Source organism: Herpailurus yagouaroundi, unplaced genomic scaffold, assembly GCF_014898765.1.
Source record: "Herpailurus yagouaroundi ecotype Mexico unplaced genomic scaffold, PumYag 159, whole genome shotgun sequence".
In the NCBI taxonomy this organism is placed as follows: Eukaryota; Metazoa; Chordata; class Mammalia; order Carnivora; family Felidae; genus Herpailurus; species Herpailurus yagouaroundi.
In genome coordinates, this window is record NW_024412400.1 from 84,061,762 (window position 1) to 84,088,165 (window position 26,404).

Below are 26,404 nucleotides of genomic sequence, written 5' to 3' on the forward strand. Positions count from 1 at the left end.
AAACTGTTAACTTTATTAAAATAAGCAACATTCAAACAATGAAAAACATTCTTTCAACAAAGTGTACACTGTGGATTGAGATGAACAACCAACTTTGCCATTTTAGAGTATGTTGTGCGGAGGCTGGGAATGTAATTTGAAGGATGTTAACAGGATTTCTGGGAAAAATAATTGCCAACATATGAAAAGTGTATTGTTTTCTCTGTTTCTCTTTGAAACTGCCAACTTGATAGAGCTAAATAACTAAAGGCCACCAGTGGTCCCAGGGTCATATTTTTCGCTGCTTTAGGTCCACTCTGCTTCTTATTCCTCCATGAGGAGAAGAGGTGAGAAAAGCCAACCAAGGGAAGGAATTTCTAAGTTCCAGAGCAGGGCTGGCTGGAGGAATACCAGCCACTGGGCCAGGCACCAGTTAAGTCTGCTCCTTCCAGATCAGGAGGAACATTTGATATAGACATTGCTTAGAGCTGCTAGGGCATGTGGTGATAATAAACAGATTTTAAGTTGTTATTATTGCTTTTAGATTCTCTACAGAATACTTTCACCTTTATTATCTGTATGTGTGGCAGGGCACTCTCACCTCCAGCATTTGGTAAAGCCACTTAGGCTGGCCTCAGAGAGGCACACCAGATGAAGTGGGATGGGGAGAACACTAAAATAGAAGTAATCCTAGGCCTGTGTAAATGCAGAAAGAGAGAGAGGGACTAACATGAGGAAGCACACACACAATACATACAGAATGACAGAAGGAGGTAAGGATAGAGAGTATGTTCTGGTTAACACAGGGCCTAATACATGACCTTGATTTTAACCCCCTCATTTTATTACCAGAGTCACGTTCTTGGGCTGACGATGATAGAAAAGAGTCCAGACCTGAAGAACAAAGTCACAGGAAAAGCTCTATAGACACTACAACTCAAGCTGAACAGAACACCAGCACTAGCAAATAGCACTTAATGTACCCTCTGAGAGGAGAGAGAAGGTCCTGCGTATATAAAGTTCCCTCATCCTGATTGGTTGGAAGGACCTCATCGTGATTGGTGGAAGGACTTCATCCTGATTGGTTGGAAGGCAACTCAGGTAGCTCATTGGTGTTTTTGGAGGAGGAGTCCTCCATTTTAAGTCGAGCTTGCAGACAGGGTGCCTTCTGGCAGGTTCTGCTTTGGAAGAGAAGTGGTTAACAATATTATCCGACAAAAAGACCCCTGGTGCACAGTGGTTTGTTTTTGTTTTTGTTTTTGTTTTGTTTTGCGTAGGGCTTGTTCCCGTAGTCCCTGGCTCATTTCTGCACTATATCTCCTTTTTGGGGAGTGGGGTGGGGCCTCAGGGCCTGAGGGGTCCAGAAGAAGAAAGGAAGCAGAGAGGATCCTGGAGATTTTCTGCGAGACAGCTGGAGGAAATCCTGTGTACTCTGCATTCAACGTGATTCCCAAAGTGTAAGCACTGATTCATTTTTTTCACATGATTTTAGAGATGCAGTGCCAACATAAACTTAGGTTTATGGTGGTGAGGATGTACTTAGACAACAGAGTACATCAAAATCCTGAGCTTAGATGAAACGGCAAGTCAGAATGCGGGTGTTCAAAAGTAGGGGAGAGGCTGTGTGCCTAGGGAAGCAGCCATTTTAAACAGAGTCACACAGCTACACCCCATCTGCCTTATCGTGTTACCCCTTATGCCTAACACAATAGATCTGGTCAGCACCATCAGTGGACTGTTCACAATGCACCACAAATCCAACTCGTGAAACTCCTATTTTTAAAAAGTCTTTTACATCCAGCCATTTCCATATTCGGTTTTCCTAAAGTGAGGCACATGCATACACTCCGGAGCATTCGCCAGTAAATGAAGCTGAAGAAGCCTGCATTTTTTGTATTTTCTCGAGGAAAACTGATGACCTGAGAAATTGGTCAATGATTAATGGGCAGGTGCTCTGCCTGCTCCGTGGAAGGACTCCAACCCTATGGCGAGCAGACATTAAATCTGAGCTTTTGAATGCCAAACATCATCTCCCCACCAGCACTCTGTTTTAGTTAAGGAGATTCAACTAATTCTATAAATAATCACTGGGCACCAAAGAGGAGCCAGACCCTTGGCCAGGAACTGGAGTTAGGGAAATGTATTTCACAGTCTTTGCGACAGATGTATCCAGCTCAGTCTATTACAAGACAAAAATCTACCAGTGCAAGGGGAAGGGAATAAACAAAAGCTGCTAATGGGGGGGCTGGTGGGAGGCGTTGGGACACTTTCTAGCTTGGGTCACTTCCTTGAGCGCCCTGTGAGGGTGCTTGGAAATTACAGGGTTGTAATGAATTACTTTTCCTCCCTCCTCCTTCCTTCCATACTATAAACATGATTTTTTAATGTTTATTTATTTTGAGAGAGAGAAAGAGAAAGCAGGGGAGGGGCAGAGAGAGAGAGAGAATCCCAAGAAGGATCTGTGCTATCAATGCAGAGAGCTAGCTGGACACAGGGCTCGATCTCACAAACTCTGAGATCATGACCTCAATCAAAACCAAGAGTCAGACACTTAACTGACTAAGCCACCCAGGTGCTCCCATACTATAAACATAATGTAGGCAGGGAGTGAGTCTTGTGGTCACTATGTTTTACATATCTTTTCTAGTGCTTTGCTTTAATTATGTGCAATAAATATAAACGTGGATGAGCTAGTTCACTGTGCCTAGGGAAGGACCTAAAATAACACACACACACACACACACACACACACACACACACACACAAAAGCTGACCTAAGCACTGTTGGCAAAAGACAAACAATCAGGTACAAAGGCCCATTGGAGGCACTTAAGCAGATGGAAAAAGATGGATTCAACGAAAGTACAAGACAACTGTAAGTTATCAATGTGAGTTAATATTATCCACTCTTCCCCTTTTGGTGCTTGGCCAGCTAGTAGTAGTAAGAGCTCACTAACAATGTGTTATCAGAAATGACATTTTCCAGCAACTCTGCAGTTTGAAGCGTGCGTTCTGCCACATTGATCAGTGATAATCCCTACTTCTCTTCATCCCTGTCTCCTTCTCTTGAGGTTCGAAGTGAGTCTCAGTCATTTAAGTGAGATTTCCTAATGTCATCAGGTTATCCAAATAGAAGAATTTGCAAAAGCTGGAAAGGGAAAGTTTTAGCCCAATAATCATTGTTATTGTTTGTTTTTGTTGTTGTTGTTTTTATCTATAAAATCAAATAGTAAATCTGGCCAATTTTACCTCCAGAATAAAAGTCATTGTAAGACCAGCATCTACAGACCAGATTTTTTCAGTGTTGGCTAACTGACAAGGGTCTTCACTGACATAGTCTAAGAGGATATCTTTCCTCTTAGCAAATATTACAACCACCTTAAGCCCACGCCAGCCTGGATTATCCACAGCAATCCTTATGAAAAAATAGTCAAAGCAACTCCAAACAGAAAGGCAGGCTATGGTTAATCTCTTTCATTAGACTAGTATCCTAATTTTTTTGAGGCCAACATTTAACTCTTCCAAGTTGCATTTTTACAAAGCTATACAACCTGATAAAAAAAAATTCTTACTGACAAGACCAGGGCCTGGAATCTTTTGGGGGCAGCATTCAGCATGCTTTTGGTCTGCAATCCTGTCCCAAACTTGGGTAGACTCTCTAACACCCTGGGTCAGTGGGTTAGAATCTTGCAGTAACACCCTTACTTCCTCCCCCACACACCTTTACTCCAGTTCTGACCTTGACAGTGTTCAGTTCTTGTGGCCGACCATTCAGCACTCCCTTTTCCCAGCTGCCTTGAATTATTTATGCATTTGTATTCCTGACCAGAATGTAAGTTCTTTGGAGGGCAGAGACCATGTCTCATTCACCTTTATATTCTCTAATTGCCCTCTACACAGATATTTTGAAATATGATAAGCATTTGCTAAATAAATATTCAAAAAAGTAGGTCAAATCATTTACTGGGAGTGAGCATCAGATTCCCAATTATACAGCCAAGTGTTTATTGTCAACTATTTTGCCATTTGAAAATTATTCCTACTTTAAATTGGTGTTATAGTTTAAAAAACATTCAGAATAGAAACTAATCTGAGATCATATATGTATATATTCAAGGTGCCTTCAAAGAAAAAAATATTTTGAAAAGAATTGGTATTTGCAATCTGTACTAACAACATAACGTTAAATTACTATAAGCAAATTTAATTAGGTAGAAGTAAATCCCTAATTAGTTTAAAACTGTAACATGTTAAACAAGTTATAATATTTATATTGCCAGATAATACCATACTGAAGAAAAATTACCCATGTTAACCAGATAAAAGTACAGCATATTTTATTCAATTTCAGATATTCAAGATATTACAATTAAAATATACCTTGGCATTAAAGTAGCACAGGAATTGGAAACTCACACGCCTGCAGAGCATGTGAGGCTGGAGACCTCAGTGGGTCGGTGGAGGACAGAGAAGCAGGGCTTCCTTCTCTAAAGGGAAGAGCTGTTGGCAGCCCCATCTTATGGTTGGAGATAAGGGCTCAATATTGTCCTAAAAGATGAGAAGCTGCAACTCTTCACATTTGTGGGAAACATCTTGAGTTATCAATAGCTTCAGATTTGGAAGGAGAGCAGGGGTAGAAACCAAGTGTGGGTTAAAGAAAACCTACCTTGTAGGCCAGACTTCATTCTGTAGGTCGTCAATTCCTAGGTAAAACACCAGATCTTTAAGGTACCCTCTGACTCAGATTTTGATCCTGTTGCCTAGCACATCATTTAATTAACAAGAACTCTATTCTGCTAGATGCTTCCTATCTTACTCTTACTAAAATTGTCAAGTCATTATGTAAATAACACATTGTAAGCTTTTATTTAAAAAGAAAAAAAAAAAGATATTCCCAGAGAGCCACTGATAGACTTAACTATGGAAAAAACACCAAATCTCAAATACCTTCATGGAGTCACTCACAGATTTTCCTCTCAGCATTGTGTATCCTTTCTGTGCTAGGTCAATTCATTGCAAATGTGAAATGACATTTGAAAAGAAAAAAAAAAGCTGAAATGATATGCCTTATACTATTTAGAACTCACATTTTCTTTGGCTCTTTGTCAGAGATGTCACAACTATGGGAAGAATGTACCCGAAGAAGCCTTGTGGCTTTCACCCAAGAATCATTAATTTGTTGGGACTCATTTCCTTCTCCACACTTATACTGATAACGCTCTATCTAGAAGCAAATGTCAAAGAGCAGTTGATGTCTTAAAAATGCAGTTATAGTCTAAAGCCACATTAATATCTTGCCACTTTGGATAATTGTTACTGTTTAGTAGGCATATATGTAAAATAATAGCAAGTATTTTCCCTGATGTCTTGGAAAGTTCATATGCCAGAATCCAGGAAAGAAACTCTGAGGCTTGATCTGGGAGCATGAATTAGTTTGAGTGTTATGAATGATTTGACTAGTCGCGTTAGTTTGGAAAATAGCTAGATGTCAAAAATGTCTTCCCTCTTCCTTCAAATTATTCAAATCATGCTTCTTGACATCTCTCTTACAATACAGCAGCCTCTCATAGCATTCCTATGCTTCCCATACCTTCCACTGAATCAGTGTAACTCAGGAACTGTGTAATTCAGCATCCTTTCAGTCAGCCGTCTCTGGGTACCTACTGGCAGAAGGCTCTGCAGTGGGCACTTAGGAGAATGAGGTAGATACATTTGTCCTCCAGCATCTCAGAGCCTGGTGGGAGATCTCTGGAACGGAACACAAAACCCCTGACGACTTCACCCTTCATTCAAGATGCCTACCATGTGCCTGGCTGTGGTGGAAAAGACAGTGATGCCTTTGTCTTTAGAGGGTGTAAACTATCTCATAAAATTAAACCAATAATAAATTCCAGTGTACGTGAAACTAAACAATTCTCGGAATCCTTTTCAATTCTATAAAATAGGGCTATAAGGAAATGCCTCATCTGTTGTCAGAACCCCCCCTTGTTTTATGTTCTGTCAAACTGGGACTGCATGTCAGTCTCTGGACACAACCCACTGTTTCATGCCTTGGTTTCTTTCCATGTGTTAGTCTCTCTCCTTGGACTCCCATGATCTGCCACTTGTCTGCTTGGCAACTCTTAATTCGTCTTCTCAAAGCCATCCAGGTCAGCATCTCTTAGGCCCTACTTTACAATCTGTCAGCCCACCAGTCTCTCGTGTCAGTTGCTGCAGTCGTACCCTGCAGGCTTTGACCAGCTTCACACAGGTACAGTCTGATGGTGCCTTGCCTCTGCCCCCCCCTTGTGCCTCTCACTTCCAAGCTCAGTGTCCACACATGCAGAACCCACAAGTGCCACATATGAGGAACAAAGGCTGGGTGATCCTGAAACAACCCCTTGAGGGATCTTCTAAGGAAAAAAGAAAGGAGATGAGGAAGGGAGGGAAGAATGGAGGAAGAAGAAAAAAGGGAGGAAGAGAAAGAGGTATACACACAAGTAGCAGTAAGGCAAGATGCCATAAGAAAGATACCAACACAGGATGTATACTGAGCACTGAGAAAAGAAATCAAGGAGCAATAATATGAACCCACTGTGATAACAGATGTTAACCAAACACCACAGTAAAACAAAAGTGACAATCAGTAATTAGTAAGTGTTATTGACTGACTACAAATTCTAGTTCTAAAAGAAAAGCCATCATCCTTTTGTGAGTGCATCCAGTCTAGTGGGGGTTGGTTCAGAGAACAGGGAAGGCTAGAAATGATCAGTTTGGGGGATTTGCACAACATGGAGAAATTCCTATTTCTACCTCCTTGGGAGCTGTTTCAGAGATGGCATTGTGGTAGAAAGTGTGAGCCAGTGATGAGGCGTGGAGATGAGCAGAGGTCACTTGGGACTTTATCTCAAGTGATATCACAGTGCTGTAAAGCAGGGCAAAAATTTCATAATGGCCAGCAATTCAATATGAATTCAAATGCTTTTACTGTCTTGGTAAAAAAAAAAAATTGCTTTTCTTTGTATTTTTCAGATTTTGATTTTTTTTGTACATTAAAAAATAACTTGACTGTTTTAGCTCTGAGCATCTACAGTGAAAGAAAAAGCTGTGAATTGTTTAAGTAATAAATTTCCAACATATGGAGGAGCCTCTGGCAGTGATTCTCAAATATTATTGACACAATAAATGCCAACAAGCTTGTGAAAATGACGATTTCTGAGCCCTAGACTATTCCTTCTGAATCAGAATTCCTGGGGTTACGAGCCAGGAATCTGTATTATTAATATTTACTGCATGTTGTAATGGTACACTCTGAATCCTTGACATTTTGAAAACCATTGGCTTAAATCAACAAGCAAAATTAGTGTTCATCTAAAGTATACCTGTGTGTATATGTGTGCATGTATTCGTCTGCTAAAAGTAAACGTGTAAAGACCAACAGCTAATAACTTTTGCTATTCATCATAATTAGTCAAGGAATTACTTCTAGTTCCAAAGAAAACAAATAATCTGCTTTGACTCTGACATTAAAGAACAGCTATTCATTTTAAAATATTAGTCTAATCAGGGGCGCCTGGGTGGCCCAGTCGGTTAAGCGTCCGACTACAGCTCGGGTCATGACCTCACGGTTTGTAGGTTTGAGCCCCGTGTCAGGCTCTGTGCTGACAACTCAGAGCTTGGAGCCTGCTTGGGATTCTGTGTCTCCTTCTCTTTCTGCCCCTTCCCCACTTATGCTCTGTCTCTCTCTCAAAAATAAATAAATGTAAAAAAAAATTTTTAATAAAATAAAAAATAAAATAAAATATTAGTCTAAACACATGTGATGTAAATCTAAAAAAAACTTTAATTTTAAAATAAATATTGTGTTGCAAAAGAAAAAAGTCAAAGCAATAAAAACTCCCAAAAGTATTCGCCCCCCCGCAAATGATAAGCATAGAGTAAGTTGTTGTTTATTTTTACTCTGTAGTTTGCTGTTTTAACTGTGAAAGCTTTTGTATTGTGTTCTTTAAATGTTCCATAATTCTCCAGTCTGTGATGTCGCAAATCACAGACCCTATGAAGGGTCTCATATTACACGCATCTGTGAGAAGTCCGCACTTTAACACACATACTCTTCCCAGGGAAGCCCCCAGGGAGTGCATAGGTGTTCCCACTCCAAGAAGTTTATTGTCAGCCACTGCAGTCACCTGTCAGGTTCTTACTTTGGAGCATCTCTTCTTGCAGCCCTGTTGTTCAGGCCGTTGCTGGTCTAGTTCCACTTCAGCCAGACCACAAGAGCTGAGACCACACTGTAGCAATTAGGGACTTTACTAAAGTCTTGTCAATAATTGGAGGAAATTACATCACAGATAATTTATACATGGATATGCTGCTCTTAGAAAGAGACTACAGTTCTAAGACCCTCATCGCTGATCCCCTACTATGCAACTTCTTGTTTAGCTGCGTGTGATCTTGCTGTTTTTAAAGGTCAGCCAGGTTATTTAATTTCTGGGTGGCAGCTGTGATAAGAGGCAGCCTGCTTTCCCCAATGGGAGTCCCTGTAATCTTACTCCCTTCTCCAGAATCCTAGCCCCATCTCCTTGAATCCCAGAAAGAAAATAGTTTTCCCCCCTCCCTCAATCTAAATCCCATCTCCCAGTCATTCCTCCCTCCACTAGGATAACTGTCATTGGGAATGTAATTTCCCTGGAGAGGGAATCTCATCTTTAAACATACGTCCCATGCTCTTAGCCCTTTTGACCCCAAATACATCAGACCATAAGATATCTTGTAATTTCTGTAATTTTTATCAACATATGTCTCAAATACACGCATTCAGTCAGCATCAGTATAATTCTCAAGGTCTAGGTTATTTCATCTTGAATAACACCATCTGTCAGCCTTTAGTTCTTCAATTATGTTCAGCAACAATATACTTCCATTTCAAGACTACTCTCTAGTATGATGCTATGACCAGGCCAACAAAACCTTCTAAGCCTTTTGAGATTTTAACCTGATCTCCTATGAGCAACAATTTGAATAATAGCATACACATCTACCAAGACCAGCAATAAATATATAAGCATAAAACAAATTTACATAATTTGGAATGACAAATATCTATTAAAAAATAAATCCTATTTATGTTAGTAACGACAAACTTAATTGCTTGATCTGAAGCATCAAGTATTTGGGCTACTAAACTACTCATGAAAAAACCCAATAATAATGCATGGATTCCTGTCCCATCTAGTAGTGGGACACTTCCTCCCCACAACCAAGAAGATCCCCTCCAGGGTAGTTCGAACCTCCATGCCTTAGAAAGCAGAAATACTCTGCATCTTAAAAATAACATTTTTTCCAGTTCCACTTTGTCAAATGGTTGTAAAAAAAAAGTCTATATACCTTTTTAAAAGATGATTATTTTGTTTATTTTGTTGGTTGGTTTGGTTTGTTAATTTGGTTTAGCTTTGGTCTAAGAAATGCACCAAGAGGTGGGATGATTATCTAGGCAAATTTCTTCCGTAAACTATTGTGCTAATTCTGCTCTCCAGAGTTAATCTCTCTTTGTCTCCATTTTCCCAATTGTTAAATGAGAACAAGATAATACTTGCCAAGTGCAGATTAATCCATGTAAAGCATTAGTCAAGTGCTAAGTAGTTTTGCTCTTGCTACTTATCTTCAATAAGAAATTATCTTAATGCTATGTTAGGTGACAGTAATTTGTTGAAGTCTGGTGAGAAATATCATAGTAACACATGAGACTGACACGTAACAGTAATAAAACATCATGGTCCATTTCTTAGAGATTGCATATTTGGATTGGATACACATTTTGGAACTCTCTGATATGCTGAGAGTGGTTTGACATTTAAAATAATGAGATTATTAATTAGAAAAAATATACTACCTTGAAAGTTTTGTAAATTTCCATTCTTGGGATAATGAGTTGAAATTTGAAATATTCCTTTTATGATTCAGTTCATATCTCTCTTTACATTTTATCTCTCTCTGTGTGTGTGTGTGTGTGTGTGTGTGTGTGTGTGTGTGTACAGCCCTGTTGTTGCAGAAACAGGAAAATACCAATGTACAAAAAAACCTCTAAACTTCAAAATCTGTGGTTTTGGTACTCACAGCTGATGTATTTCCAATTTTTTCTTTGCTTCATATGACTATATGAAGTGAGTATATCCTTTTTAAAAAATTTTTTTTAATGTTTATTTATTTTTAAGAGAGAGAGACAGAGAGAGAGACAGAGCATGAGCAGTGGAGGGGCAGAGAGAGAGGGAGACACAGAATCAGAAGCTGGCTTCAGGCTCTGAGCTGTTAGCATAGAGCCCAGCGTGGGGCTTGAACTCACAAACTGAGAGATCATGACCTGAGGTGAAGTCAGATGCTTCACCAACTGAGCCACTCAAATGCCCCCAAGTGAGTGTATCTTTTGCCATGTTAGCCTAAATTTATTTTTTAACTCCCTTTTTCTATCTACATGACGTTCAGTAAAATAGAATTAAGAATAAATACATAGTCCGGACAAGTAAAAGTTTACTGATCAAATAGTTCCCAAATGAAATTAAATTAAAGATTGGAGGGGCGCCTGGGTGGCTCAGTCGGTTAGGCGACCGACTTCAGCCAGGTCACGATCTCGCGGTCCGTGAGTTCGAGCCCCGCGTCGGGCTCTGGGCTGATGGCTCAGAGCCTGGAGCCTGTTTCCGATTCTGTGTCTCCCTCTCTCTCTGCCCCTCCCCCGTTCATGCTCTGTCTCTCTCTGTCCCAAAAATAAATAAACGTTGAAAAAAAAATTTTAAATTAAAGATTGGAAGTAAATTTAAAACGTGAATTAGAGGGGCACCTGGGTGACTCAGTCGGTTGAGCATCTGACTTCGGCTCAGGTCATGATCTCACAGCTCATGAGTTTGAGTCACATGTTGGGTTCTGTGCTAACAGCTCAGAACCTGGAGTCTACTTTGGGTTCTGTGTCTCCCTCTCTCTCTCTCTGCCCCCCTCCCCACTTATGCTCTGTCTCTTTCTCCCTCAAAAAATAAAATTAAATTTAAAAAAACATGAATGAGAAAGAATCAACACTATCTACATTCTGAATTCCTAGAGAACACAGAGAAGCCCTGCTCATTATATAATCTTATTCCCAGAAAGAATGTCTTTCTTGCATTTTTATATTCTTTCTCACCCATGCAATTCAGAAAACAGTGTACTAGTGTTTACAGATAAAAAAGGAGCAGCTTCTATTAGACTGAAATATATAGTTTTTCCCTGCTAAAAACAACTCTAAAAGCTGAATAAAATACACAACCACAGATGTTGCAAAGCACCAGGGAACAACAAAAGCAGCCATGATGTGAAGGGTCATGATGATGGAGAAAAACTTTGGAGGAGCCCAACACACAATTTTCCACTGAAGCATTTGATGATTGCCAAGTTGCACATGTGTGGGGAGACCAACCACAAAGCAGCTGCTCAAAATGCTAACCAGGGGCGCCTGGGTGGCGCAGTCGGTTAAGCGTCCGACTTCGGCCGGGTCACGATCTCACGGTCCGTGAGTTCGAGCCCCGCGTCAGGCTCTGGGCTGATGGCTCGGAGCCTGGAGCCTGTTTCCGATTCTGTGTCTCCCTCTCTCTCTGCCCCTCCCCCGTTCATGCTCTGTCTCTCTCTGTCCCAAAAATAAATAAATGTTGAAAAAAAAATTAAAAATGCTAACCAGAGTGTCTGGTTATTGGATTGGAGAGCATTATGGACTTGATGTTTGTGAACCCCCAAAATTCGTATGTCAAAGCCCTAGGGCTTTGGGGAGGAAATTAGGGTTAGAATAGGTCACAAGGGTAGGGCCCTCGTGATGAGATTAGTGATCTCATCAAAAGAGAGAGAGAAATATTTCTTTCTGTTCTTATGATGCACGGAGGAAAGAGCATGTGAAGTCAGGAAGATAGGTGTCTGGAAGCCAAGAAGAAAGCCCTCACCTCAGTCCAGCCATGCTAATCCATCCTAATCTCTGACATCCAGCCTTCAGAACCATAAGAAAATAAATCTCTATTGTTTAAAGCACCAAGTCCATGGTATTTTATGATAACAGCCTGAACTGACCAAGACAGAAAGAAAAAAAATGGGGGGTTAGGGTTTGTCGAAGAGAAGGAGAACTTGAATGTATCCAAGGCTTTTGGTTGGGATAATTGAAGAGTAATGTCCTAGATATCAAGACAAACTAAGAATAGAAAAGCTGTCAAAAAGCCTGAAATGCAACCTCAGAACATATCAAACCCAATTGGACCATGATGCTCTATTTGTTTATGCTATATCTGCCACCCAGAAGAAAATTAAACCTTCCCTGGAGAAAGAGAACATCATGCAGAGATGCAAAGATTTTGTATTTTCTTTATATATAATATTCGGCATTCACTTAAAGTAACAAGGATATAGCAGGCATACCAAGACAAAAAAAAAATCATAAAACCAAAAACTCAAAGTTGAGGATGGGGGTCAGGGGTGAACAGAGAAACAACAGACCCTTAGGCTATCTAGAAGTTGGAGTTAAGAGAAAAAAGACTTCATTGTTTATTGTTATGTAGAATAAAATGGGGGGGGGAGATAAATTACACAAAAAGATGAATAATTTCTTTGAAACACAGACAAAGTAAGAATGGAAAATAAAGAAAAGACTGTAAAAGAAATGTGAGTCACAGTCAGAAAGTAGTAGTTGCTTTCCCAAGGAAAAAGGAGAGAATGAGGCAAATAATATTTGAACAGACACTAGATGATGTCTAAAAATTTTTCAAATTGATGAAAGTTACTGACCCACAGATTGAAGATAGCCTAAAGATTCCGAGCAGGATTTTTAAAAAGTCTCCAGCCCCCACCTGGCATCTACACACATCATAGTAAAACTGCTGAGAACAAATAATATTTTTAAAAAAGATTTTAAAGGGAGGCATAGAAAAGAGAACGATCACTTAAAAGAGCAACAAATAGATTGGCAATTGACCTCTCAACAGAAATAGTGAAATCTGGAGAAGAGTGGTAGAACAACTTCAATATACCTAAAGAAAATACTTAGCAATCCATCATTCTATGCTCAGCAAAATTTTTCTTCAAAAGTAGAAGATAAATATATTTCAAGAGAAAAACAGAGACAAAATTTATCACCAGCAGTCTTCACTAACAGAAGTAATATGGAAGTACAGAAATACAGAAGGAAACAAGAATAATGGGAAGAGAAATTGTATGAGCAGATTCAAATGAATATTAACTTCACAAAAAGGGTAAAAAGAATTTTTTTTTTAATTTCTTTAATGTTTATTTTTGAGAGAGAGAGACAGAGGGTGAGCAGAGGAGGGGCAGAGAGAGATAGAGACACAAAATCTGCAGCAGGCTCCAGCCTGCTGAGCTGTTAGCACAGAGCGCAAAACAAACCCATGAGCTGGAAGATCATGACCTGAACCAAGTCAGATGCTTAACCAACTGAATGACCCAGGTGTCCCCTAAAGGGTAAAGTTTCGAAGTATAGAGGGGAGGGAGGGAAGATGGCGGCGTAGGAGGACGCTGGGCTCACCGCGCGTCCTGCTGATCACTTAGATTCCACCTACACCTGCCTAAATAACCCAGAAAACCACCAGAGGATTAGCAGAACGGAGTCGCCGGAGCCAAGCGCAGACGAGAGGCCCACGGAAGAGGGTAGGAAGGGCGGCGAGGCGGTGCGCGCTCCACGGACTGGCGGGAGGGAGCCGGGGCGGAGGGGCGGCTCGCCGCCAAGCAGAGCCCCCAAGTCTGGCTTGCAAAAAGCGGAGGGGCCTGACGGACTGTGTTCCGACAGCAAGCGCGACTTAGCGGCTGGGAGGTCATAAGTTAACAGCTCTGCTCAGAAAGCGGGAAGGCTGGAGGACAAAGGGAAGGAGAGCTGCTGAGCCCCCGGACGACAGAGCTCAGTTTGGTGGGGAACAAAGGCGCTCACCAGCGCCATCTTCCCCGCCCATCCCCCAGCCAAAATCCCAAAGAGAACCAGTTCCTGCCAGGGAACTTGCTCGCTCCGCGCAAACACCCAACTCTGCGCTTCTGCGGAGCCAAACCTCCGGCAGCGGATCTGACTCCCTGCTGCTGCCACAGGGCCCCTCCTGAAGTGGATCACCTAAGGAGAAGCAAGCTAAGCCTGCCCCTCCTGCCCCTGTGCACCTTGCCTACCCACCCCAGCTAAGATGCCAGATCCCCAGCATCACAAGCCTGGCAGTGTGCAAGCAGCCCAGACAGGCCACCCCACCCCACAGTGAATCCCGCCCCTAGGAGAGGGGAAGAGAAGGCACGCACCAGTCTGACTGTGGCCCCAGCGGTGGGCTGGGGGCAGACATCAGGTCTGACTGCGGCTCCGCCCACCAACTCCAGTTATACACCACAGCACAGGGGAAGTGCCCTGCAGGTCCTCACCACGCCAGGGACTATCCAAAATGACCAAGCGGAAGAATTCCCCTCAGAAGAATCTCCAGGAAATAACAACAGCTAATGAGCTGATCAAAAAGGACTTAAATAATATAACAGAAAGTGAATTTAGAATAATAGTCATAAAATTAATCGCTGGGCTTGAAAACAGTATAGCTGACAGCAGAGAATCTCTTGCTACAGAGATCAAGGGACTAAGGAACAGTCACGAGGAGCTGAAAAACGCTTTAAATGAAATGCATAACAAAATGGAAACCACCACAGCTCGGATTGAAGAGGCAGAGGAGAGAATAGGTGAACTAGAAGATAAAGTTATGGAAAAAGAGGAAGCTGAGAAAAAGAGAGATAAAAAAATCCAGGAGTATGAGGGGAAAATTAGAGAACTAAGTGATACACTAAAAAGAAATAATATACGCATCATTGGTATCCCAGAGGAGGAAGAGAGAGGGAAAGGTGCTGAAGGGGTACTTGAAGAAATAATAGCTGAGAACTTCCCTGAAGTGGGGAAGGAAAAAGGCATTGAAATCCAAGAGGCACAGAGAACTCCCTTCAGACGTAACTTGAATCGATCTTCTGCACGACATATCATAGTGAAACTGGCAAAATACAAGGATAAAGAGAAAATTCTGAAAGCAGCAAGGGGTAAACGTGCCCTCACATATAAAGGGAGACCTATAAGACTCGTGACTGATCTCTCTTTTGAAACTTGGCAGGCCAGAAAGAGTTGGCACGAGATTTTCAGTTTGCTAGACATAAAGGGTAAAGTTTCATGAGGCCTAAAAATACATATGTAGGATTAAAATTCATGAAAAAAATAATGTAAAAGGCAAGAGGAGGAGAAATGAGGTTATGGTTCTAAGGTTCTAACAATTCTGGAGAAGTAGTAAAAAGTAGTAAATTGTTTTAGATTCTAGTAAGGAAATATGCAGTGATATCTAAAAGAATAAGAAAGATGTATATAACTAACCACTTACTGGGGAAAATTATGTTATAACAAAATGTTTGATTAATGAAAAAATGGCAAGAAGATGAAAAAGAAAACTGAAATGAGTGCAATAGAAAATAGAGAATAATTGTGGATTTAAGCCCAAATACTTTAATATATTTAATTTTATCCTATACATTAATTACATTAAACATAAACAGACTAAATGCTTTAGTTAAAAGAAAATATTCTTAGAGTAGATTCAAAAAACCATGGTAATATACTATTTATAAGATGAATATTTGAAATACAAATACACAGGTTCAAAGTGAAAGAATGGGAAAAGATACACCATATAGACACTAACCAAAAAATCCAGTGAAGCTGTACTAATGTCCAATAAAAGGAGATTTTATAGACAAAAACATTGCTAGAGACAGATGACAAGACATTACATAATGGTCAAAAGTCAATTCACCAATAAGTTATAACAATTCAAACTTTCATCTATCTGATATTATAGCTTAAATATATAAAGCAAAAGTGGAAAGAACTAAAATAAGAACTAGACAAATTTATAATCATAAAGGGAAATTTTAACACATTTCTCTCATCTGATAGAACAAGCAGGCAAGGATAAAATAAGTAAGGGTGTCGAAGATTTAAAAATAATTACAAACTTGGCACAAAAACAGACACTCAGATCAATGGAACAGAATAGAGAACCAAGAAATGGACCCACAAATGTATGGCTAATCTTTGACAAAGCAGGAAAGAATATCCAATGGAATAAAGACTGTCTCTTCAGCAAGTGGTGCTGGGATACACTATACACAAAAATAAACTCAAAATGGATGGAAGACCTAAATGTAAGACAGCAAGCCATCAAAATCCTCAAGGAGAAAGCAGGAAAAAAACCTCTTTGATCTTGGCCGCAGCAACTTCTTACTCAACATGTCTCCAGAGGCAAGGGAAACAAAAACAAAAATGAACTATTGGGACCTCATCAAAATAAAAAGCATCTGCACAGCAAAGGAAACAGTCAGCAAAACTGAAAGGCAACCGGCAGAATGGGAGAGGATATGTGCAAATGACATATCAGATAAAGGGTTAGTATCCAAAATCTATAAAGAACTTATCAAACTCAACACCCAAAAAACAAATAATCCAGTGAAGAAATGGGCAAAACACATGAATAGACACTTCTCCAAAGAAGACATCCAGATGGCAAACCAACACATGAAAAAATGCTCCACATCACTCATCATCAGGGAAATACAAATCAAAACCACAATGAGATACCGCCTTACACCTGTCAGACTGGCTAACATCAACAACTCAGGCAACAACAGATGTTGGTGAGGATGTGGAGAAAGAGGATCTCTTTTGCATTGCTGGTGGGAATGCAAGCTGGTGCAGCCACTCTGGAAAACAGTATGGAGGTTCCCCCCAAAATTAAAAATAGAACTACCCTACAACCAGTAAATGCACTGCTAGGTATTTATCCAAGGGATACAGGTGTGCTGTTTTGAAGGGACACATGCACCCCCATGTTTATAGCAGCACTATCAACAATAGCCTTGCCAAAGTATGGAAAGAGTCCAAATGTCCATTGATGGATGAATGGATAAAGAAGATGTGATATACATACACAATGGAGTATTACTCGGCAATCAAAAAGAATGAAATCTTGCCATTTGCAACTATGTGGATATAACTAGAGGGTATTATGCTAAGTGAAATTAGTCAGTCAGAGAAAGACAAATATCATATGACTTCACTCATATGAGGACTTTAAGAGACAAAACAGATGAACATAAAGGAAGGGAAACAAAAATAATATAAAAATAAGGAGGGGGACAAAACATAAGCGACTCTTAAATATGGAGAACAAACAGAGGGTTACTGGAAGGAATCTACTCCTGAAATCATTGTTGCACTATATGCTAATTTGGATGTGAATTTAAAAAATAAAATTAAAAAGAATCATTACAAACTTGACATAATAAAGAGAATACTGCACACTACAGTGACACAATGCACACTCAAGTGTAGTTGGCACATTCACCAGAAGTGATCATATTCTAGGTCATAAGGTAAACTTTGAGAAATTTCAAAGTTTTGAAATCATTCAGAATAGTTCCTCTGACCACAGTTGCACTAATCTATAATTCAGTCCCAGAAAGAGAGCTAGAATCGTCAGCTGCTTGGAAATTGCATAGCACACTTTAAAATACTATGTAAAAATGAATTAAGAACACATATTTTTAACTAAAAAATAATAAAGGCATGCCATATAAAAACTTACACGCAGTGCTAATTGGGATGCTTATAGGGTTAACTACATATATTAAAGGCTGAAGATCTGTGTTCCAAGCTTCTATCTTAAGAAACTTGAAAATGAAACAGTAAATTTAACCCAAAGGAAGGAGAAGGAAAAAAGTAATAAAGATAAGATAAAGATAAGATAAAAAAGTAATAAACAATTAAGTAGAAAATATATGTATAATAGAGAAAACAAGTGTATCCAAAATTTGATTACTTGCAAAGATTAATATCATTAATAACTCATTAATGAAATTGATCAAGAAAAAATGAGAGAACACAAAATTATTAATAAAAGAAGTATAAAAGAGGACATCACTTTAGATGCTACAGATATATAAACAGCATTATGGATATTATAATGGATGCTACAGATATTTAAACATTAAGGATATTATAAACAGCATTATGTCACTGTTTCACAATTCAGATGAGATAGCCAAATTTCTTGATAAATACATCTTGTCCAATATGATCCAGAAAAAATAATACACCTAAAAACTCTTTATCTATTAAATAAATTGAACCTATTTTTAAAATCCTACCATAAAAGAAAACTTCCAGGTCAGATGGCTTTATTGGTGAATTTTTCCAAGTGTTTGGAGAAGAAAAAGCAATCTTACAAAACTCAGACACGCAAAAATTGATGCATTCTTTCCTATTCTTTATGTGCCAGCATAATGTTGATTCAAGAGCTGGACAAGAATATTACCAGATTGGAAAAATAAAGACCATATGCAAAAATCCTGAGGACAAAAATACAGAATATAGATATATCTTAAAGAACATGTTAACAATTGAAATCAACTCCTATATGAAAAAGTATACATCATAATCAAGTAGAGTTTATTGTAGGTATTAAGGATAATGTGACATTAAAAGTCAATTAGGGGCGCCTGGGTGGCTCAGTCGGTTAAGCGTCCGACTTCGGCTCAGGTCATGATCTCACGGTCCGTGAGTTCGAGCCCCACATCGGGCTCTGTGCTAACAGCTCAGAGCCTGGAGCCTCCTTCAGATTCTGTGCCTCCCTCTCTCTCTGACCCTCCCCCGTTCATGCTCTGTCTCTGTCTCAAAAATAAATAAACATTAAAAAAAAATTTTTAAAAAAAGTCAATTAACATAATTTAGCACACTAATAGAAAAAAACACAAAATTTATATGATCTTATTATATACAGAAAATTATTTGATAAAACTTATCTTCCATGTATGATAAAAAAAAACTATCAGCAAACTAGACATAGAAGGGAACTTCCTTAACCGACAAAGAATATGTTATAAAATGCTTGTAGCAAATATTAAATTTAATGATGAAATATTAAAAACATTCCCCTTGAGATATAAAACAGCACAAGGATGCTGCTATCACTTCCACTTAACATGGTACCAAAAGTTTTATCCAGGGAAAGACAAGAAAAACATAAAAATTTATATATACCTAATAACAAAGCTTCAAAATATAGAAAGGAAACTTGATATTACTAGAAGGAAAAATGGAAAAATGCACAATTATAGTTGGTGCTTTTAATATACTTTTCTTAGCAACTAATGGAACAAGCAGATTTAAAAAAATAATAGAATAGAAGCGATTTGAACAACATGATTATTTAATCTGACAAAACTGACATTTGTAGAAATTGCATCCATCAACTGAAGATACACATTATTTTTCCATGTGCATGTGACATTCTTACCAGAAAGAGACCATATGTTATGCCCTAAAGCAGGTCTTAACAAATTACAAAGGTTTAAAATTAGGTAGAGTATATTTTTAGACAACAGGAGAGTTATAATGAAAATATGATATATCAAAATTTGTGTGACAAAGAAAAATATTTAGAGGGAAATTCATGGTTCTTGATGCATATATTAGAAAAAGATTAAAAATAGGTTTTTAGCTTGATAAATTAGGAAAAGAATAGCAAACAAAATAGGGGCACCTGGGTGGTTCAGTCAGTGGAGTGTCCGACTCTTGATTTCAGCTCAGATCATAATCTCATGGTTCGTGATATGGAGCCCTGAGTGGGGGCTCAGTGCTGATAGCTTGGAGCCTGTTTGAGATTCTCTCTCTCCCTCTCTCTCTCTGCCCCTCCCTCACTTGTGTTCCCTCTCTCTCTCTCTCTCTCTCTCTCAAAATAAATAAACTTAAAAAAATACCTAAACAAAATAGAAGGAAGGAAATAATAAAGATGACAGCAGTAATTGATGAAATAGAAAATACATGCACAATAGGAAAAAAAGCCAGTAAGTTATTAAAAAAAATAATGCAACTGATAAACTTCTAACAAGACTGATCAAGAAAAAGGGAGAAAATTCAGGTTACTGATATTAGGAATAAAACATGAGGGCATGGTTATAAATCCTACAGATAGTAAAAAATAGTAAAAATATTATGAACAACTTTATGCCAGTTTGACTATTTCATTGAAATACACAAATTCCTTGAAAAATATAACTTGTCAAAACTAACCCAAGAAAAATGAGAACATCTGAATTCTCATATCTGTCAAGAAAATTAAATTCATTTTCAAAAGGTTTCCCACGAAGAAAACTACTAACCCTGATGATTTCTCTGATAAATCTTCCAAACATTTATGAAAGAAATAACAATCCAACTCAGCATCTTCCAGAGAACTGAAAAAAAGGGGATATTTCCTATCTCATTTTAGTGCAAGGATATTACAATCAAAGAAATGTACAGCTAATCTCTCTTATAAATATAGAAACAAAAATCTTAAGTAAATCATTAGCAAGTTGAGAGAAAAAAGATAATCATAACCTGGTAGGATTTATTTCAGGAATGCAAGGGTAGCTTAACAATAGAAAATCAATCGATGCAATTTACTACATTAATACAATCACAGAAGGAGATTTTAATACATTTTAAGAAATCAATAACTCAGAAAAAAAATAGTAGCACTGTAGTAATATGAATAATGCATTTAATTAGCTTTATCCAGTACCTATATAGAACTTAGCATCAAATAGAGGACCTGAATTATTTTCAAGTATACACAAAATATATTTTCCCAAATAATAGCACAATGGGACTCCCAAAAGATTCCAAAGAATTGATATCATACATTGTGCATTCAATTACCAAAAACAAATAAGAAATTAATTGAAAAGTTTTTAAAAATAAATTTATTCATGGAGCACTTGGGTGGCTCAGTCGGTTGAGCATCCAACTTTAGCTCAGGTCATGATCTCACAGTTCATGAGTTCAAGCCCCACGTTGGACTCTGTGCTGACAGCTCAGAGCCTGGAGCCTGCTTCAGATTCTGTGTGTATGTATCTCTCTCTCTACCTCTTCCTCACTTGTGCTCTGTCTTTCTCTCTCACTCTCTCTCTTTCTCAAAAACAAATAAACATTAAAAAAATTAAAAATAAATTTATTCAAAAGCAAGGCAAAACTTAACAACTGATAAGTTAAAGAAGTAACCATAATTGAAAACACAAAATATTTTGTTTTGAATAAAACAGAGGAATTGCATATAAAATTGTGTGATGCTGTATGTATTTAAACAGAATAATGAAAATAAATGGGATAAGGTTTCAAGTCAAAGAGCTGAAAAGAAAAAATTGGGGCAAACAGAGAGAATATAGGAAAAGGATACAAATTAGTGAAATTAGTGAAATAAAGAATAAAAGAGAAATTACCAAAAGTAAAAATCTGATTATTTTGAATAATAAAACAAACAACTCTGAAAAAAATAATTGAGAAGAGAAAGAAAATCACAAATAAATAGTGAAAGAAATATGAAAGGGAAAACATCACAAATAGAATTGAATTTTTAAGATTCATCAAGAGAATACCATGAGCAATTTTTGCCAATAAACTAAAAAATTTGAATGAGGTGAAAACTATAAGTAAAAAACAAAACAAAACAAAAACAAGACGTTTAAAAAGTAATAGAATGGAAACCTAAAAATTGGATTAATAGTAAAAAATTATGACAACATAAGGCAGTTATATAGGAGAAATAAATCATCTCTTTCATATGCAAACTGTTTCAGAGAATAGAAAAAAAGAGGTAAGTTACTGAACTCATTTTTAAGGCTATAATGATAGTCTGATATTGTTAATGAACACAAATACACAAATTATAGATGATATCATATAAACAATTTAACCCAATACTATGCACGCATATATATTTTAACAAATAAAATTTATTCTAAGGAACAAAAATTCAACATAAAGATTTTATTAATGTACTTTATAAGGTAACAGGTTTAATGGGACTGTAGGGAGATGTGGGTAAAAAGGGAAATTCAGTTTTAAAAATAATGTTTAATTTGTTTTATTTTTTTTAAAGATCTGAAGCAACTAAGGCAAAATGTTATTCCATCTAGGTGATGAGTGTAATGCCTTTATTATGTTATCCTCTGCACTTTTCTGATTTTGGAATTTTTCACGTAATTCTCTAGTAGATTACAGCCAAGTTTTCTATGTTAGCAATAGATAAAGCTATTTCTTACTGAAAAAAGCCCATAAAAATCAACCTCCTACTCCTTTGATTTATTCAATTACAGTGGGGCTTTTGCCTTTGCTTATAAAAAAACAAAAGCCATCTGTGTTGCTGTGAAGAAGAAAATCAGATAAACCTCAAAGGTCATGATTGACGTTCTCTAAGGTTTCTTTGTTCTTAACTCTGTTCAGGGATCTGAACTGATGCCTTTCTGGGGGAAGAGCCTATTTTCCATCTGGGAAAGTGCCTCTTTGTGTGGTGTGAGGAAACAGCAGTCCATAGTACCTCAGGCAGCTTGTGAGGTAAGGTGCCCCGGCTTCACGGCGTGTAACTCCTGATGCTTTCTCTTTTAATGTAAGTATTTGATTCCATTCGAGGCCACTGGCCTCATATAAAGCTGCCTCTGAGCCAGTGTCAGAGAGATTCATCTCCCCATGATCTTCTTTCTCCTGACACACCATCTGTCTCTCTCCTTAGAGAGACACAGAGGAGAAACAGAGGTGGAATTTAATCACCGAGGTCTCTAGGCTACTGAACTCCCGACTTCTAAGCCGTAGCTCAGCTCTTGAATCCCTCTGCTGTGGAAAAGAAGAAAAGAATCATTTTTACACTTAACTAAAACTGTACTTTTTAAAGACGATCGATTCTTCTTTCCATCCTTGTCATTATCAAATTAAACCAAAATGATGCCGTTGATGATACTTTCAGCAAACACAAGAGTGCTAGACTCTTTCCTGTCTCCAGACTCCCCAGCTTTATTTACATGACTTGGGTTTCTGCCCTTGACAGGAATTGGCCTGAGGGGGTAGAATAAGGTAGAAGCCTTAGCACAGTGCCTGACTCAGAGTAGGTGTTCAGCATATGGCCTCTAGCCAGCCCCATTCAAATCCTCTTTGATTAGGAGGAAACCACAAAAGGCAGGATAGAGGATTTGTTCCAGGGTCACTGAGGGATTTTGGAGGAGGAGAGTAGACTTTGAATTGTCTCCATGGTAATTTTAGAAGGATCCGGGTAATGTTGCCCTTAGATCAAAGAGAGAAGAAATCCTGCCTTGAGCCTTAGAGTAGGCGTTGGCAAAGCTTTTTTTGTAAAGGGCAAAATAGTAAATATTTTGGGATTTGTGGGCCACGTAGAGTCTCTATCACATACTCTTTCTTTGTAATTTTTACAAGTTTTTAAAACCACGAAACTATCCTTAGCTTAAAGCCATACAAAAACAAGTTGTGGGCTGTATTTGACCCCACAGGCCATAGTTCACTCATCCTGGCCACCAACCTGTGTGAGATTCTCTAGGGCCAGGGAGGGGTCAGAGGATGTTGTCTAAGGGGAGAGAGGTGAGGGCACAGCTTGGTGTGATGGCCGATGTCCACATAAATGTTTGTGAAGCTGTGTGTGGTTAAAGGTCCACAATGCATGGGAAGAGATGAGGCGGGCTGTGGGGGAGGGTCTTGCAGCCAGTTCTCCACATGCTATCTTGCTCTGATGTAGAACTCCAGAGTATCTGAGAATTTTACATTTAAAACTAGACTTCATGTGGGGTACCTGGGTGGCTCAGTCAGTTAAGCATCTGACTTTGGCTCAGGTCATGATCTCATGGTTCATGAGTTGGAGCGCCACATGGGGCTCTGTGCTAACAGCCCAGAGCCTAGAGCCTGCTTCAGATTCTGTGTCTCCTTCTTTTTCTCTGCCTCTGCCTACTTATGTGCTCTCTTCCCCCCCCCCTCAAAAATAAATAAACTTAAAAAAAAAACAAAACTATACCTCATGTAATGTGGATACATTTGTCAACAATATAGATTCCCATTTTGCTGAATAGTCTGATCCTAAATTGGGAACTTCTAACAAATTTAGACTTAGGGTACATGGGCCGCTATTTACATTCTTACTCAAGGCCTCACAAATGTGGAGAGCAAATCTGTCCTAGAATACCCAGTGCTCTCTCTTTGAAAACACAAAAACAAACACAAAACAAAACAGAAAACCACCAGTTCCTAAGTATGTCCCTAATAAACCTGTTACTGATAGGCAGTCCCAGCAGATTTTCCTTTGCATAAGTCACATCCAACCAGAAAGGCTAAGAACTGAGCCAGCATCCAGGCTTTACACCTCTGTCTCACAAGTCCCACCTTGATACAGACAATCTACAGAGTCAGCACTGCCCGGTCCCCTAGCTCAGTGCACAAACTCAAATGCCTGCGAGGGTGTGGGTAATTAAATGAAAGAGGCAGATCAGGTGCCAGAAAAGAGTACACACTAAAAGAAGGAAAGGCCCTTCTAGACAGGACAGCCACCACTCACCTCTGGTGACTGCTGTCATGGAAGAATGCTGACCCAGTGTTGCCAAAGTTCTAATTAAAAACAAAAGGGTGGGGGGCAGGAAATCTGAGTTTCCATATAAAATCTCAAACTTTTAAACATTTGGGAACTAATTTAAAATCTTTAAAAAAATCCATGTTGGTCAAGAAAACGTGTCTGTGGGGCTGCATTTAGTCCATGGAAGGACAGTTTGCCACTTGTGCCCTAATTCTTTCTAACTGAATATGAGGTGTCCTCAGAGTGGAAGCCCCTTTCCTGTTTGTATTTATCCAGAGTGTAACCTCCACGTACATGCTCTGGGCACTATGGAAATAATGCAAAGAGCACGTGATCGTGAGTCAGGAGACCTGGCCTCTGCGTCCTGAATTGCCTTCCCTATTCTGTGAGATTTGAAGCAAGCTGATTATCATAGTCCTTTGTTCCCTCAGCTGGGAGAATTAGCTAGATAATATTTTAGTTCCCTTCCAACTTGCATATTTTAGGTTTTTTAACATTGTAATCAGAGATGTGACCTAAGTAAACTTGGTATAACATTGTATCACCACAAAAGTTATTATAAACCTGTAATCTGTTTCTATTTTTTCAGATCTATACATGGCAATAGGAACTTATTAAAAATGTGAGTTTTCAAGGCATTTGCAACACAATATTATTTTTATCAAGTGTCAATAGGAAATACTACCTTTATGTTCTCATTTCACACATATGAAATATCCTTTAATATAAGCAGTCTTTAATGCCCAGAAAACATTATCATTATCCTGGTTTTTTTTCTGTCTGATGAGGAAAATGCCCTAAGGATACACAACAGGTAAATTATGACAGTTCATATTTTGTTTCTTGTATTTTGTCCTTGAAAGTAACCCATGCACAACACCTCCTGATTCTCTGCTTCTAGAATAAATTGTTGAGTTTCAAGTGATCCTGCAAGTGTAATGGGGTTGATTATATTTACGAAAATGTGGTAATGCATCACAGGGGATGCTGCCACACTTTTCCCAACAAAGGAGGAGGCACAAGGTACATTTTTAAAATTCTGAGCTAAGTGCCAGGAGATGCCAGAGAACAGCTTGTGAGGTAAGAGATTTTAGCAGACACACACGAGGCCAGTTTCTATCAGTTATGAGTGATGTCACGAGCTAGTTTTTTTCCAAGGAATATTTTTCTAAAAGCAAGTTATTGAGATATAATTTATACCTCATAAAAGTATCCCATTTTAAATGTACACTTTAATAAATTTTAGTATATTTACAGAGCTGTCTAACCATCACCAAAATCAAATTTTACAACATTTCCAGCAACCAAAAGAGAAACCTCATGCCCGTTCACAGTTACTCCCCATTCCAGCTGCAGTCCTAGGCCAACCACAAATCTACTTTCTGTCTCTCTCTATATGCTTTTTCTTGACATGCTATATAAATGACATCATATATGTTCTTTTGTGTTTGGCTTCTTTCACTTAGCATAATATTTTTGAGGTTCAGCCATTTGAACTACTCTGTTACTTTTTAATCCTGAATAGTGTTCGTGGATATAGTACCATGTGTTGTTCATCCACTCATCAGTCAAGGGACATTTGGGTTTTTTCCACTTGTTGGCTCTTGAGAATCATGTTGTGAACGTACATGTCCAAATCTTTGTGTGAGAGAAGTCATTCTTGACTTGATAAAAACCTAAGGTTTGCAGCCACACTGCCTTTTTTGGCCATGATGTAATAAATTTGAGGGAAATCAACAGACATCCATGTAACATCGCTCTCACCCACTTGCATCCTGTTTTGCAAAACTGAATTCCCAGAAATCACACAGGGAATTTAGAGGAGACTTGCGGGTGGTCATGGGAGTTTGCCGGGCACATGAACATCCTTTGTCAAGTGTGTTGTAGAAGGAAAAGGCTCTAGTCTATCACTAACTCTGCTACACCCGTTTTCTTTCTTTCTTTCTTTCTTTCTTTCTTTCTTTCTTTCTTTCTTTCTTTCTTTCTTTCTTTCT

General features: G+C 38.6%; 1 long non-coding RNA gene across 1 annotated transcript in view; it reads left to right on the plus strand.

The window, feature by feature from the left end:
* The first annotated feature begins 1,134 nt into the window (after positions 1-1,134).
* LOC121033382 (uncharacterized) overlaps positions 1,135-26,404 on the plus strand; it is an 84,266-nt gene continuing 58,996 nt past the window's right edge. Inside the window, exons 1-3 of the long non-coding RNA XR_005791864.1 lie at positions 1,135-1,434; positions 3,976-3,981; positions 22,289-22,399. This is a non-coding gene — a long non-coding RNA (uncharacterized LOC121033382). The remainder of the gene's footprint in view (positions 1,435-3,975; positions 3,982-22,288; positions 22,400-26,404) is intronic.